We start from the raw sequence: 15263 nt of genomic DNA, 5'->3' as shown, positions 1-15263 counted from the left end.
CAAAGTGAGGGCATATAATAGAGCAAAAATTAATGGGAAGTCAGGGATTGGGAAGCTTCTAAAATCCAACATAAAGCACCTAAAAATGTGGATATTGGACTGCTGGAAAACGATGCTAGAGAGGTAGTAGTGGGGGACGACAAAATGGCGGATGAACTGAATAAGTATTTTGCATCGGTCTTCACTGTGAAAGACACCAGCAGTATGGTGGAAGTTCCAGGTGTTAGGGGTCTAGGAAGTGTGTGAAGATACCATAATTAGAGAGATAGTTTTTGGGAAACTGAAAAGTCTGAAGGGGTGTAAATCACCTGGACCAGATGGTGTCCACCCCAAAGAGCTGGCTGAAGGGATTGTGGTGGCATCTTTCAAGAATCACTAGATTCTGGAATGGTTCGGGAAGGCTGGAAAATGGCAAATGTCACTCCACTCTTCAAGAAGGGAGAGAGGCAGAAGAAAGGAAACTATTGGTCTGTTAGTCTGACCTCAGTGGTTGGAGTCAATTATAAGGATGTGGCTTCGGTGTGCTTGGAGGCACGTGATAAAATAGGATGTAGTCAGCATGGTTTCCTCAAGGGAAAATCTTGCCTGACAAATCTGTTGCAATTTTTTGAAGAAGTAACAAGCAGGATAGACAAAGGAGAATCTAATGATGTTGTATATTTGGATTTTCAGTAGGCCTTTGACAAAGTGCCACACATGAGACCGTTGAACAAGTTTCAATCCCATGGTTATTATAGTAAAGATTCTTGCATGGATAAAGCAGTGGCAGGAGGCAAAGAGTGAGAATAAAGGGAGCCTTTTCTAGTTGGCTGCCAGTGACCAGTGAATTTCCACGGGGGTCTGTGTTCGGACAGATTCCTTTTACGTTATATGTTAATGATTTGGATGACAGTATTGACAGCTTTGTTTGTAAAATTTGCAGATGATATGAAGATAGATGGAGGGACAGGTAGTTTTGAGGAAATAGAGAGGCTGCAGAAGGACTTAGAGAGATGAGGAGACTGGGTAAAAAATGGCAGATGGAGTGCAGTGTCAGGAAGTGTATGGTCATGCACTTTGCTAGAAGAAATGAAAGGCTTGACTATTTTCTAAATGGAGAAAAAATACAAAATACTGAGGTGCAAAGGGACTTGGGAGTCCTTGTGCAGGCTTCACTAAAGGTTAGTTTGCAGGTTGAATCCGTGGTGAGGAAGGCAAATGCAATTTTAGCATTCATTTCAAGAGTACCAGTATATAAAAGCAAGGATGTAATGTTGAGACTTTATAAAACACTGGTGATGCCTCACTTTGGAGTATTGTGACCAATTTTGGGCCCTTAATCTTAGAAAGGACATTCTGAAACTGGAGAGGGTTCAAAGGAGGTCCACAGAAATGATTCCAGGTTTGAATGGCTTGTCATATGAAGAGTGTCTGATGGCTTTGAGTCTGTATTCACTAGAATTCAGAAGAATGAGAGGTGGCCTCATTGAAACATATTGAATGGTGAAAGGCCTTGATAGATTGGATGTTTACTTTCGTGGGAGAGTCTAAGACCAGAGGACATAGACTCAGAATAGAGATACATCCTTTTAGAACGGAGATGAGGTGTAATTTTTTCAGCCAGAGGGTGGTGAATTTATGCAATTCTTTGCCACAGGCAGCTGTATGTATATTTAAGGTAAAGGCCGATATTCTTGATTGGTCAGGTCATGAAGAGATATGGGGAGAAGGCAGGAGATTGGGGCTGACAGGAAAGTTGGATCACCCATGATGAAATAGCGGAACAGACTCGATGGGCCAAATAGCCCAATTCTGCTCCAGTATCTATGGTCTTATAATCCTTATCTGTTTAACCTATCTCCATTAACAAACAATCACGGAGAGGATCTCAGCAGGTCCAGCAGCATGTGTGGGGATCGAGACTCTGCTCCGGAATTTCCTTCCCTCCACAGATGCCGTTCAAACTGCTGAATTCCTCTGACAGATCGTTTGTTGGCTTCAGACTCCAGCATTTGCAGTTAACTATGTCTGCATTGCAATCTTTTGTCTTGCACCTCACTCCCCTCCTCAGGTGAAGTCTTCCAATAATGACTGTGTTCCGTTTCTGTTCCCTCGGTTTGCCGCTTCGCTTCTCGTCTTCCTCTTTTCGCGAGTTACCCTTTTTTACCTTTACTCATTGGTCTTTACCTTCTCGAGCACTTCTGAAACTTCCCTCAACTTTTACCAGACACAAAGCAAAAGGAGAGCAATTGATACCAGCTTTACTAATGGTAGACTATTTTGAGCCGGCATTCAAATCTCCGGTTTGCAGGTATCACTATTCAAAAACTTAGAGGAAACTTGGCCAGAAGCTGCACTGAGAGTGGCAAGGAAAGAGCATGCGCAGTGCGGTTGGCGCCGGCCCCGCACATGCGCAGCCGGGTCCCAAGCTTTCCGAAGCTGACCTTTCACCTTTCGCGGCAGTGCAGCCCGGATGAGTTTGCAGGATGTCGTTTTGAAGGGAGGTGAGAAATGGAGAAAAGAACAGTGGTGGGACCGAGAACAGTGTTCGGCGGGGCGGGTTAACGGGGTGGGTGAAAAGGGAGGGAATGGACAGCCGGGTGGGTGACGAGGGAGGGAGCGGTTGTCATGGTGGGTGAGACCGGGGGGGAGGGAACGATCGGCGGGGTGGGTGACGGGGAGGGGGAGGGAACGATCGTCGGGGTGGGTGGTAGAGATGGGAACGGTGAGCGGAGTGGGTGAAGGGTTCAGCGAACGGACGGCCGGGTGGTTGATGAGGGAGGGAACGGCCGGCGAGGTGGTTGTCGGGGGTGGGAGCTGTCTGCGGGGTCGGTGATGAGGCAGCGAACGGACGGTCGGGTGGTTGATGAGGGAGGGAACGGTCGCCGGGGTGGGCGATGAGGGAGGGAACGGTCTAGGTATCGGTTGTGGGTCGGAATAACAGTGAACTGGGGTGGTACAGGATAAGTAATGGTCAAGGTGTGGGTGGGCTATCGGGGTAGGGCTGGGGGTTAACAGTTAGCGAGGGTGATTAATAGATGTGTAATGGGATAGATAAGGGTCAACAGGCGTGGAGTGGGATGACCTAGTCACTGGAGGTAGTCCGGGTAACGGGTGGGACAGTCAGTTAGTGGCCTGTGTTTGGGCTGTAAAAATGTTGACCCTATTTAGACAACGTTCAGTTAGTTAAAGGGTTGATATTTGACGGAGCCAAGATGTGTCTGGGCATCTATAACAGGATTTGAGTTACGCTGTTGGGAGCTGTGGAGTTGGTGGTAGGAGTAAGTAAGTTCAAGGGTTTCCGAGAATTTACCAACCTTGGGTAGAGTTTCCAAAAGGGAATATCTTTCCAACTTTTCATGTGTCTGTTGAGCATCTGTGTTAATTATTTAGGTGATAGTGTGGTAAGCTGGATCAGCAAATTTCTGTATGCTGCTAGGTTTGGGGGCATATTTGAAAGCAGCATTTCCTCCAATTTTTTTTACAATTGCGCAGACCAACCATTGCTCTGAGCAAGAAATTTTTACAGGATCTGAAAATTGTGCGGCACTTTGAATTTTTTTTGTGTTATGTGCATACTATGAATATTTAAAATGAAAATGGAAAGATCACATACATTAGTATTTATTAATTGGAGGGTATAATGAAATACAAAGGAAATCTTCTGTGTTTTGTAAGCTTCTAGCTGCGACTAATTCCAGCTGCGCTGTGTGCATGAGAGCATTTCAGTTACTGCACGGTCGCACACCTGCAGAGCGTAGAGGGAAACAGTGATGGACAGCAAGAAAGGCTATATAAGCTTGCAGTGAGATCTGGACCAGTTGGGAAAATGGGTTGAAAAATGGCAGATAGAATTTGGTGCAGACAAATATGAGGTGTTTCACTTTGGGAGAACAAACTAGGGTAAGAATGAATGGTCGGACTCTGAGGTACGCCATAGAGCAAAGGGACCTGTGAATACTGATCTATATTTCCTTGAAAGTGGCATCACAGATGGATAGACACAACTATCTCAGGTTATAATGAGTGCTTTCAGCACATTGGCCTTCATAAATTAAGGTATTGAGTACAGGAGTTAGGAAGATGTGTTGAAGTTATATACAATGTTGGTGAGGCTAAATTTAGGGTGTGTGTGCAGTTCTGGTCCCCTCTCCTCAGGAACGGAATAAATAAGCTTGAAGGAGTACAGAGAAAGTTCACAAGGTTGTTGCCGGGACTTGTGGCATTGGTTTATTGTTACCACGTGTATCAAGAAACAGTGAAAAGCTTGTCTTGTGTACTGTTCATACAGGTCAAATCATTGCTGCACAGTGCATTGAACTGGAATAAGGTAAAACAATAACAATGCCTATAAAGTGTAAAAGTGACTGGGAAAAGTTCAGTGCAGGTAAACGATCAAGTGCAAGACCATAATGAGATTGTGAGGCCAAGTCTGTCAGGTTTTTCTATCTCCTGCCCTATTTGGAGAAGGAAGAAGAGGGAATGTCTGAGGTGGGTGAGGTCTTTGATTATGCCGGTTGTTTTAATCAGGCAATGAGAACAGTATATAAAAAAAGTGCAAAAGAGGAATAGTGAGGTGGCATTCATGAACCGTTCACAAATCTGTTGGCAGAGGGGAAGAAATTGTTTCTAAAACATTAGCTGTTCCTAAAAAAAAAAATAGGGTCTTTAGGCTCCTTGATGGTAGTAATGAGAAAAGACATATCCTGGGTGGTGAGGATCCTTAATGATGGATGTTGTCTTCTTGAGGCACTGACATTTGAAGATGTCCTCCATGTTGTTGGGACTTGCATCCCCGATGGAACTGGCTGAGCTGACAACCCTCTGCTGCCACTTTTGATCCTGTGCAGATGACTTGGTTTTAACTGGAATTCTCTGATTCTGAGGTGATCAAAGAAATTGATCCAAGATCTGCATGTTCTTTCGTGAGTGGAGCAGGTAGAGTTTGAGATGCACGGATGGGTGATTGGTTTGGACTGCTGTATACTCATTCCTATGTTTGTCTCTCTGTGACCCTGTCAAAGAGAATTGAAGCAATCTGTACTGAGTGAGCTTAGGCCAGGGGTTCCCACCTTTCAATGAGTATGAAAATGACAGACATTGATAGAGTAGATAGAACCTGCTACCCATCTTATGGGTATCAAAACAAGAAGACATAGCTTTAAACTAAGAGGTAGGAGATTTAAAAGGGGATTTTGGAGTTAATATATTTACACAGTATCACATTGTCACGTCTCCAATGCCAAAGGTGGTGCATTTACCACATTTTTAAAAATGGTGTTTACATTAGATGCTTAAATAGATGAGCATAGGATGTAGTCCTAGAGCGAATGGATGGGATTAACGTAGATGAGCAAAATGTTTTAGTTTAGACTGTAATCAAGCATTGCTTTTAATTTGTCAATATCTGCAGTATGATTAGCCCACACATATTTGAAAATCAGTTTGCAGCTTTATTTTGAAGTACAACAGCAGTTATTTCTTGACGTTCCAAGCAGTACTGATTCAACAAATAACATCAGCAAATGAGATCATTATCACAGTATAGGCTGTGAGAGTTTCCTGTGTGCAAACTGGTTGTTTTGCTTTGTACATGTAGCGGTGAAATGCTTCAGTGTTAGATATTCTGGAACATGAATCTGAATAATTAGCCTGGAAATTGGTTCCATTTATGCCTTTTTAATATACAAACACGGCATAGAAGCCTTTTTAAAATTCATGTCTGGTGTAAATCTCCTCTCTTGGCAACTTAGACTGTGTACTTCTGGGCACAATTCACCCAAGTGCAGTGCAAATTTCTCCAGGTGATTCACAGACGGCAGAGATTGCAATGATGCTGTGCAATTCTTGTTTATCAGCTACTGGTCTAATGAGGAGTGAATTCTGCAGCATTTAGGCAGGGAGATGTGAATTGAAGGCTTCTCAGTTGGTCCTGGAACTGCAGCTGTCTGTATCTGATTGACTTTTCAATGCTTTGCATATTTCACATAACATTGCTGAGTTCCTGATACTTGTATTCATCGCAGTGCATGCCATGATCTCTGCATGGTGATGAGCCCCAGTCTCACAATGGCTGGCACCACTTTTGTCACAGGTGTCGATCAGTGTTGAGAATGGCTGAGGGGTGATGGTGTGGTCCTACACGCTGAAGGCATGACTTCTCCTCCTTCCATGTTTTCATTGACTCTATGGCAGCCTCTTATGCCGTTATACTCAAGGTTCCATGGAGAAAGATCTTTAAGTCTGAGGCAGCTTTCTTTGATTTCTAGCAATAAGGACTTGTCAACTGCGATCTCTGCTGGCAGCTGCATGTGGGAACTGCATGGATCTGGTCTTAACAAAACAGTCACAGTGCAAGCAATCCTTGTGATTTATCTTGTAAAGTAAATTTTCCTAGTTTCTCAGATTTTTGTGGGCCCCCCAACTAGGCTTCAGGATGATGATGCAGTAAACAGTTACTGCATGCAGAAAGGAATTATGGTTTCTAGTTATCTGTTTTTTCAAAGGAGAGTCCAGATGGCATATCTTTCAGCATGGTGTTATCATAATCAGGTGAGGCTCAAATTTAAGCCCAGTTTGTAAAAGTGCTCTGGTTAGGTGTCACTGTGCAAATTATGTGTGATTCTAGTCATCAAAGCAGAAGGAATGGCTGAGGCTGAGCCTTAGAATCGCCTGAGATACACCAGGAGTAGATGTGGGGATGTCCTTACTAGTGCTAAAGTCTTGATAAAAGCGTCATAACTGCAAGATAAAGGGTCGGTCGTTTAGAACTCAGTTATATCAAATTACTCCCCATAGAGAGTGGCACCAGCATATAGCGGAAACTGGATTATCAGAACTATTTGAATTGGAGGTCGATAAATATTTGATAGGCTGAGGAGTGAATTGAAGGGGTAAGGAGAAATGGCACAGGGGAGAAGCTAAGGACTGCATGGATAGGCCATAATCATATTGAATGCAGGGCAGGCTAGGCTACCCGTACTCCTATTTTTTTTGGCTCCATCTGCTGTAATTAAGGTTGATTATCATGTGAATGTCACATTCTTTTTGGTCCAAGCACAACATGTAATCTTTCATTTTTCAGTTGTGTCCTTTTTAACCTTTGTGATTAACAATGTCATCACATCCATGAATTCAAAGTTGTAAATATTTGATTTTGAAATTGTGAGCTCAGAAAGCGATGGCTTTTATCTTTTCTTGTCATATATTGAGAATGTCATTAAAATAATCAATGATCTCCATATTGCATTGACAGAAATATTAGAAATCTGGCTTTTAGTTTTATATCTGAAGGATTATTAGCAATTTGGGGATTTAGTGACTACATATTGTACAAAGAGTTTTATCGGCTTAAATGCTTGTTATATTTTATAATTCTCTGTTGGCACAGTTGCATGTGCACATCGTTTGTGTGCATTCCAGCAATGCCTTGCTGCCCTGCTACTTGTCCTCATTTCAAGTTTCTTTTATCACATTATGCTGCGACCAAGTGCACTTGGTATTTCAAGTAAATGTTAATCTGAAGTTTTGTTGTAGTCTTAAGCCCTGAGAGCATAACAAAGGAATGTAGTTGTAAACTACATAATTGTCTTATTTTTGACTAGTCTTGCATTACTTTATTAGGAGTTTGAAGAGATTTGGCATGTCAACAAATACACTCAAAACTTCTATAGTTGTACTGTGGAGAGCATTCTGACAGGCTGCATCACTGTCTGGTATGGAGGGGCTACTGCACAGGACTGAAAGAAACTGCAGAAAGTTGTAAATGTAGTCAGCTCCATCTTGGGCACTAGCTTACAAAGTACCCAGGACATCTTTAGGGAGCGGTGTCTCAGAAAGGCAGGGTCCATTATTAAGGACCTCCAGCACCCAGGGCATGCCCTTATCTCACTGTTACCATCAGGTAGGAGGTACAGAAGCCCGAAGGCACACACTCAGCGATTCAGGAACAGACTTTTCTCCTCTGCCATCCGATTCCTAAATGGACTTTGAAGCTTTGGACACTACCTCACTTTTTTAATATACAGTATTTCTGATTTTGTACATTTAAAAAAATCTATTCAATATATGTAATTGATTTATTTATTATGTTTTATTTTATTATTATTATTGCTCTCTGCTAGGTTATGTATTGCATTGAACTGCTGCTGCTAAGTTAACAAATTTCACATCACATGTCAGTGATAATGATTCTGATTATGTTCTAAGCTTCCCTGATGAAGCTTGTCAGAATACTCTCATTATCAATGAGTTGACTGACACAGTCATGATTTTAATTTTGTATCTTTTTTATTTATCTTCTACATAATATAATATCATAGAATAGTTAACAGCACCAAAGGGGGGGAATTCCTTCCATCTTGTTTGAGCCTGCACTCTTAATGGAGCAATTTAATTGTTCTACTCCCTTTTTCCTTTCTCTGTGGCTTTATATAGATCTCCTCTGCATACAGTACTGTGCAGAAGACTTAGGCACATGCAAAAACATTCTGTAAAATAAAGATGCTTTCAAAAATAATGAAAACTTTCTAATTATCAAAGAATACCATAAAGAGCAGTAAACAGTAAAAAAAAACCAATATTTGGTGTGTCCACTCTTTGCCTTTAAAAACAGCTTCAATTCTCTTAGATACACTATCATGCAGTTTTATTTTTTTAAAAATCAGCTGGTAGGCTGTTACAAGCACCTTGGAGAACTTGCTACAGTTCTGCAGACTTCTACTGTCCTGTTTGCTTCTGTTTCTCCAGGTAAACCTAGACAGCATTGACGATGTTGAGAGCAGCGTTCTGTGGAGGCCATGCCATCTGTTGCAGAATTCCTTTCTCTTCTTTTTGCTGAAGGTAGTCCTTTCTGACCTTGGCCATGTGTTTAGGGCCATTGTCCTGCTGCAGAATGATGTTGGGACCAATCAGACACTTCCCTGGTAGTATTGTGTGATGGATGAGAATCTGCTTTACTTCTCAGCAATGAGGATTGCATTAATTCTGACCAGATCACCAACTCCGTTCACAGAAATGCAGCCCCAAACCTGCAGGGAATCTCTGCCGTACTTCACTATTGGTCACAGACATTCATCCGTGTTGCGTTCTCCAGCTTTTCTGCAGACAAACTGCCACCTGTTTGAGCTAAAAATTTCAAATTTTGACTGTCAATTTGGAGCACTTGCTGCCGTTGTTCAGCACCCCAGTCCTTGTGATTTTATGCATAGATGAGTCTCCTGGCTTTGTTTTCACTTCATAGAAATGGCTTTTTGGTGGCAACTCTTCCATGAAGACCACTTTTGACAAGACTTCTCGGCTTTAGAAGGATGTACTTGGGTTCCAATAGTTTCCTTGAGTTCAGAGGAGATGGGAGTGCTGGATTTGCTCTGCTTCAGAAGGGATGTCGGTTTGATATATCTCTCATCTGCTGCGCTCAGTTTTTGTGGCTGACCACGAGATTTTTTGTTCTCAACCTTGCGTGTTTCTTTGTGCTTCTTGGAAGAGCTTGGACAGCACATCTTGAAACTCCAGTATGCTGTGAAACTTCTGCTTGGGAGAGACATTGCTGATGCAGGATGTGTCTTGTTGTTCTGCTCACTCTCACCATGGTGTAATATTTGTTTGTGGTTAGGCAGATGGGGTTGATTATTAAGGATAAGGTTCATGGTACTTGGAAGCACATGATAAAATAGGTCGTAATCAACATGGTTTCCACAAGGAATTTAGTGCGCATGCGCCGGTCGTGTATGCAGCCTGTTAAAGCCGTTCCGATCAGTATTCTTACTTCTTTCTTCTTTCTTTTTAACTTATGTTATTTTTTGTATTTTTTTTCACGGTAATACGTCGAAGCTACACCCTCTCTAACATGCTGGTAGAGAGAGTTTTATTTGGGTTTTTAGCGCTGGAAATAGTTACATCCTGACACGTCTCGTTAGCGGGACAGAAGCATGGTCGCATCGTTTATTCCAGGGACCAGCTGCTTGCACTTATGCCGGCCGGTTTAGCGAGCAGAGCGGCGGACAGCCCTGCTGAAATCTGGAGGAAAACACACAGAGGATGCAGAGGGGGATCACAAAGTCGAGGAAAGAGGACCGGGTCGAGACAACAGAGACTTATGGAGAAGAGGAGTTCGGTGGGTAATAAAATGGACATATGGACGAGTTCACGGCGCTAGTCAGGCGTCAGAGAATATTTTGGGAGTCCAATGTTACGTGTTTCACTGGAACGGGGCTGCATGAGGACATACCTGGTCAAATCTTTTCCATGGACGGCTTCCAGACCGTTCGGGCTGACCGGAAGTGCACTGAGAGCGGTAAGTGTAAAGGAGTTTGGTGCTTACTATTCTAGTTAACAACAAATGGTGCAATCCGGGTCATATTACGATCAAGGAACGTATTTGTAGACCGGATATTGAACTTTTTACTGTTGGACTTAAGCCATATTCCACCGAGATACAACACTGGGCGGCACGGGAGGTCGTTCCTGCCTGTGGCCATCGAACTTGCAGCTCCTCTCGTGGAGGGTCAGACACCCTGAGCCAATAGACTGGTCCTGGACTTATTTTCCATCTGGCATAGTTTGCATTTTGTTGTTTGATTGTTTGTGGTTTTCGAATTGCTATATTTATGCTCTATTCTTGGTTAGTGCGGCTGTAACGAAACCCAATTTCCCTCGGGATCAATAAAGTATATCTATCTATCTGTCTGTCTATCTAATTCTGTTGGAATTCTTTGAAGAAATAACAAGCAGGATTGACAAAAGAGAATTTTTGATTGTGTTCTTGGATTTTCAGAAGGCCTTTGACAAGGTGCCACACATGAGCCTGCCTAACAAGCTATGAGCCCATGGTATCACAGGAAAGATTCTAGCATGGATAAAACAGTGGCTGGTTGGCTGGAGGCAAAAGAGTGAGAATAAAGGGAGCCTTTTCTGGTCGGCTGCCAATGACTAATGGTGTTTCACAGGGGTCTGACTTGGGACCGATTCTATTTACTTTAAATGTCAATGATTTGGATGAAGAATTGATGGCTTTTTGCAAAGTTTGCAGATGATGTGAAGATGGGTGGAAAGGCAGGTAGTTTTGAGGAAGCAGAGAGGCTACAGAAGAACTTAGACAGATTAGGAGAATGGATGAAAAACTGGCAGATGGAATACAGTGTTGGAAATGTATGGCCATGCACTTTGGTAGAAAAAAAAGACTACTTTTTTAAATGGGGAGAAAATACAAAAAACTGAGGTGCAAAGGGACTTGGGAGTCCTTGCGCTGAATTCCCTAAAGGTTAATTTGCAGGTTGAATCTGGTCAGGAAGGCAAATGCGATGTTAGCATTCATTTCAAGAGGACTAGAATATAAAAGTGGGGATGTACCATTGAGACTTTATAAAGCACTGGTGAGGCCTCACTTGGAGTATTGTGAGTGGTTTTTGTCCACTTTTTTTTTAGAAAGGATGTGCTGAAACTGGAGAGGGTTCAAAGGAGGTTCAGGAAAATGATTCCAGGATTGACTGGCTTGTCATATGAAGAGCGTTTGATGCCTCTGGGTCTGTATCCACAATAATTCAGAAGAATGAGGGTGACCTCATTGAAAGCTATTGAATGGTGAAAGGCCTTGAGAGAGTTGATGTTGAGACGATGTTTCCTATGGTAGGAGAGTCTAAGACTCGTGGACACAGCCCCACAATAGAGGAGTATCTTTTTAGAACGGATATGAGGAGGAATTTCTTTTCCCAGAGAGGAGTGAATCTGGAATTTTTTGCCACAGACAGCTATGGAGGCCAAGTCTTTATGTATACTTAAGGCAGAGGTTGATAGATTCTTGATTGGTCAGGGCATGAAGGGATACGGTGAGAAGGCAGGAGTTTGGGGCTGAGAGGAAAGTGGGTCAGTTATGATGAAATGCTGCAGCAGACTCCATGGCCCAAATGGCCTAATTCTGCTCCTATATCTTATGGTCTTATGATTTGAAGGTTAAACTGCCACATCCTTACCTTTTTGCTTGGTTTTCCTTTTGCCAGTTTGATTCCTTCTATATCTATTTGTGTTTCAGTTAATAGTTTAGTTCATTCAACTCATTTTGTCATTGATCATTTGCACATGCTTGTTATCTTTGCTTAATTATGCACTGGGCTATATACTTACAAAGTAATCAGGTTTTTTATTTGAGAAGTGGACTATTACTTAATATGTTATTTTATTTAATGAAATACAAAAAATTCTCTAACATTTAGTTTTTTGGAAAAAGAATGTTTGTAAATTTAAAACTTGCTCTTTTCTACTGACACACTAATGCAGAAAACAAAAAATAAACATCTAAAACAAAATTTGTATACAAGATCTAGGGTGCCTAAAACTTTTGTACAATACTGTATACTTAAGAAATTCCCTCGAGGCTGAGAAAGAACCTGTTTCTGCTATCTGTGCACACAGCAGATTTTGGATTCCAGCCACACACTGCATAAAACAAAGTATTTCCTCATGTTGCTATTAATTGTTTTGTAATCTCTATCCTTTAAAATGCTCACCAGAGGGAACAATCTATCACTACCCACAAGATCCAGACAACCTCATGAGATACTTTCATCAAGCCTCTCCTCATCCTTCTCATAATTAGTCTTTCTGATCTCCTCTTGTAAATGCAGTCTCTCATCCTAGGAAGCATCTTTGTCAATCTTTTCTGGGCCCCCTCTCATGGTTACACATCTGTCTGATGATATGGCAACTGAGCTGAACAAATTCTCTTCAGATGAGGACCAAATAATGTTTTATAAAAGTTCAACATGGCTTCTCTGCTCTAATACCCGTTACCTCAGTTGATCAAGTCCAGAATGCCTTATTAACTGTTTTCTGCACCTGCCGTGGCAGTTTCAATGCTTTGTGCATAGATGGACCTCTGCTTCTGTACCCGTTTTAGAACAGTATCATTTAATTTGCCTCTCATTCTTCCTGTCAAATGTCATCGTACTCGTACTTCTCTGTGTTAAACATTGTTTGGTCTGGTATTCCACCAGTTTGTTTATATTTTGAGCCACTTTCCACCTTCTCACTCATTTCTTGGCAGTTCACAGCAATCCTCAGTTTTATGCCATGTGTGGTAAACCTGTCATGTGCCCCTGTATCAAATTATGTGGAGGTTAATGTACTTACATTCATTGTAGGTATTATCTTCTTCAAGTGTGTCATTCCTTTATCAATTTTCTATCAAATGACTTAATTATATCCCTGATAAATCTTTTCAAAATGTTTCCCAAAACTGAGCTAAAATTGAATGGCCTGTGGTTGCTGACCCTACCCTTATTCTGCCAGTTTGCCAGTAAGTGTTGTAGAGTGCTTTAGAAGCTGTGTGAGTGATAGATTTTTGGACATGAAGGAAGTACGGTGTTGGTATAGTGCCTCTGCAGTAAAAAGATCAGCTATGATCTTATTAAATGGCAGAGTGAGTGCAAGGAACTGAATTTCTGCTTTTTCTTTTACACAAATACAGTGCATTCTGGTTAATTAGGTCATTGGTTAATCAGAGCAGCCACTTATTTGGGACAACTCTTAAAGAATAAAATCTACTCTAGAATTGAGGATTCCTTTCATTAGCTTGAGACTCTCTGCCACTTAATTAGTGCAGTAGATTGTTGCTGAACAGTTTCTAACTGGCATCAGTTGCGTGTACTTGCATGTGTACTTTTAAACCTTTTTAACTATTACATTGAAATTTCGGCTAATTGGGGTAACCACTTAATTGGGCCAAAATGAACTGGTCCCAGTGTGTGGCAATTAACTGTAATCTTCTGTGTGTTCATTTTTTGGGATCCAGTCATCATGTGTAAGAGCATCTGCCCTAGAGGTGGTGCTGCTATTGAACTGCATTCCCAAACTACCACTTTTATGTGGTGAATGTGTTCCCACAATGCTGTTGGGTGTTTACTGTAGAATGAGTTCCAGGAGATGCTCCTGGAGAGGACAAGCTCTCTTCTCACTGTTACTCTCGGCAGCGAGGTACAGAAGCTTGAGGGCATACATTCAGCGATTCAGGAACAGCTCCTTCCCCTCTGCCATCTGATTCATAAATGGACATTGAACCCATGAATGTTACTTCACTACTTGTTTATTTGTGTTTTTACACTACTTCTTTTAACGTAACTACATAATAGACATATATACATTTAATGTAACTTTTTTTCCTATTTATTTATCATGTATTTCATTCTACTGCTGCCAGAAAGTTAACAAATTTCATGACATATGCTGGTGATGTTAAATCGGATACTGATTCATTTACCCCCAGTATCAGAAGGGTATGTGGCTTGGAAAGGAGCATCCACCTGGTAGTGTCTGATGTGCCTGTCATCCGTGATACAACCTATAGCTTTGAGAGATGCTGTTAGACTTGTTTTGGCAAGAAATTGCAGTGCATTTTATAGATGGTACACAGTCATTACAAACTATGAGCAAAAACAATGAAAGTGTATTTAACAGTCAAGTGGGTTGCTGTGTTCTAGATGATGTTCAGCTTCTTGCATGCTATTGTAGCGGCACTCATCTGGGAAAGTAGAGAGTATTCTATCACCCTCCTGGCTTGTGTCTTGTAGACCCAAACCCTAAGCATTTCCTATACATGTATTCACCTAAATGTGTTCTAAACAATGTAATTATATCCACCTATTTCACTTCCTCTGGCAGCTCATCCTGTTGTAAATAACTTGAGCACACTGACTGTTAACAGTGAAATCCTTCTTTTATTATCTCGGTGGCAAGAGAGCAGTTATGAGAAAGCACAGTGCTCTCCACCAAAACTGAGTCTCCTGCTTTCTTACAGTTCCTTCTTATACTGTTTCTTGTTCTGTTTCTTTACATGACTCATGCTTGGTCACAGAAGTCAGTTGCAGACAGGCAAAGACAATGGTGGGGGGGTGGGGGGGGCGGGAGAGACAAACTTAACCCAAAATGAGCAAGTCTTAGTTCTTTCAAGCAGTTATACAGTTGGTTCTTGATAGATTAGGCGATGCTATACAAAGATGTTAGTTAATCATTGACCCTTTTATAAGCGTGTTGTTCATAATTTTTTTTCTAGTTCCATCTACACAGTCTGTGGGGAAAACACTGTTTTTGTGGAAAACCCTTCTTTCTGATTCTCCTTTGTTTATCCTGCCTGTTAATTCCTCAAAGAATTCCAACAGATTTGTCAGGCAAGATTTCTCAGGGAAGCCATGTTGATTTTGACCTATTTTGTCATGTGCCTCCAAGTACCCTGAAATCTTATCCTCAATAAATGGACATCTTCCCAACCACTGAAGTTAGGCTAACTGGCCTAT

The 15263-nt window shown here is 41.7% G+C and overlaps 1 protein-coding gene across 4 annotated transcripts in view; it reads left to right on the top strand.

Annotated features, from left to right (window-relative positions):
- Positions 1-2407: 2407 nt before the first annotated feature.
- Positions 2408-15263, top strand: part of wdr37 (WD repeat domain 37) — a 143288-nt gene continuing 130432 nt past the window's right edge. For all 4 annotated transcript variants that reach the window (XM_063044389.1, XM_063044387.1, XM_063044388.1 and 1 more), the window contains exon 1: positions 2408-2483. The gene's annotated coding sequence lies outside the window, so the exon portion shown is untranslated. The remainder of the gene's footprint in view (positions 2484-15263) is intronic.

The sequence above is a fragment of the Mobula hypostoma genome, chromosome 3 (genome assembly GCF_963921235.1).
Source record: "Mobula hypostoma chromosome 3, sMobHyp1.1, whole genome shotgun sequence".
Classification (NCBI taxonomy): Eukaryota; Metazoa; Chordata; class Chondrichthyes; order Myliobatiformes; family Myliobatidae; genus Mobula; species Mobula hypostoma.
The sequence above is the reverse complement of the archived record's forward strand: the minus strand, read 5'-3'. Positions and strand labels throughout refer to the sequence as shown.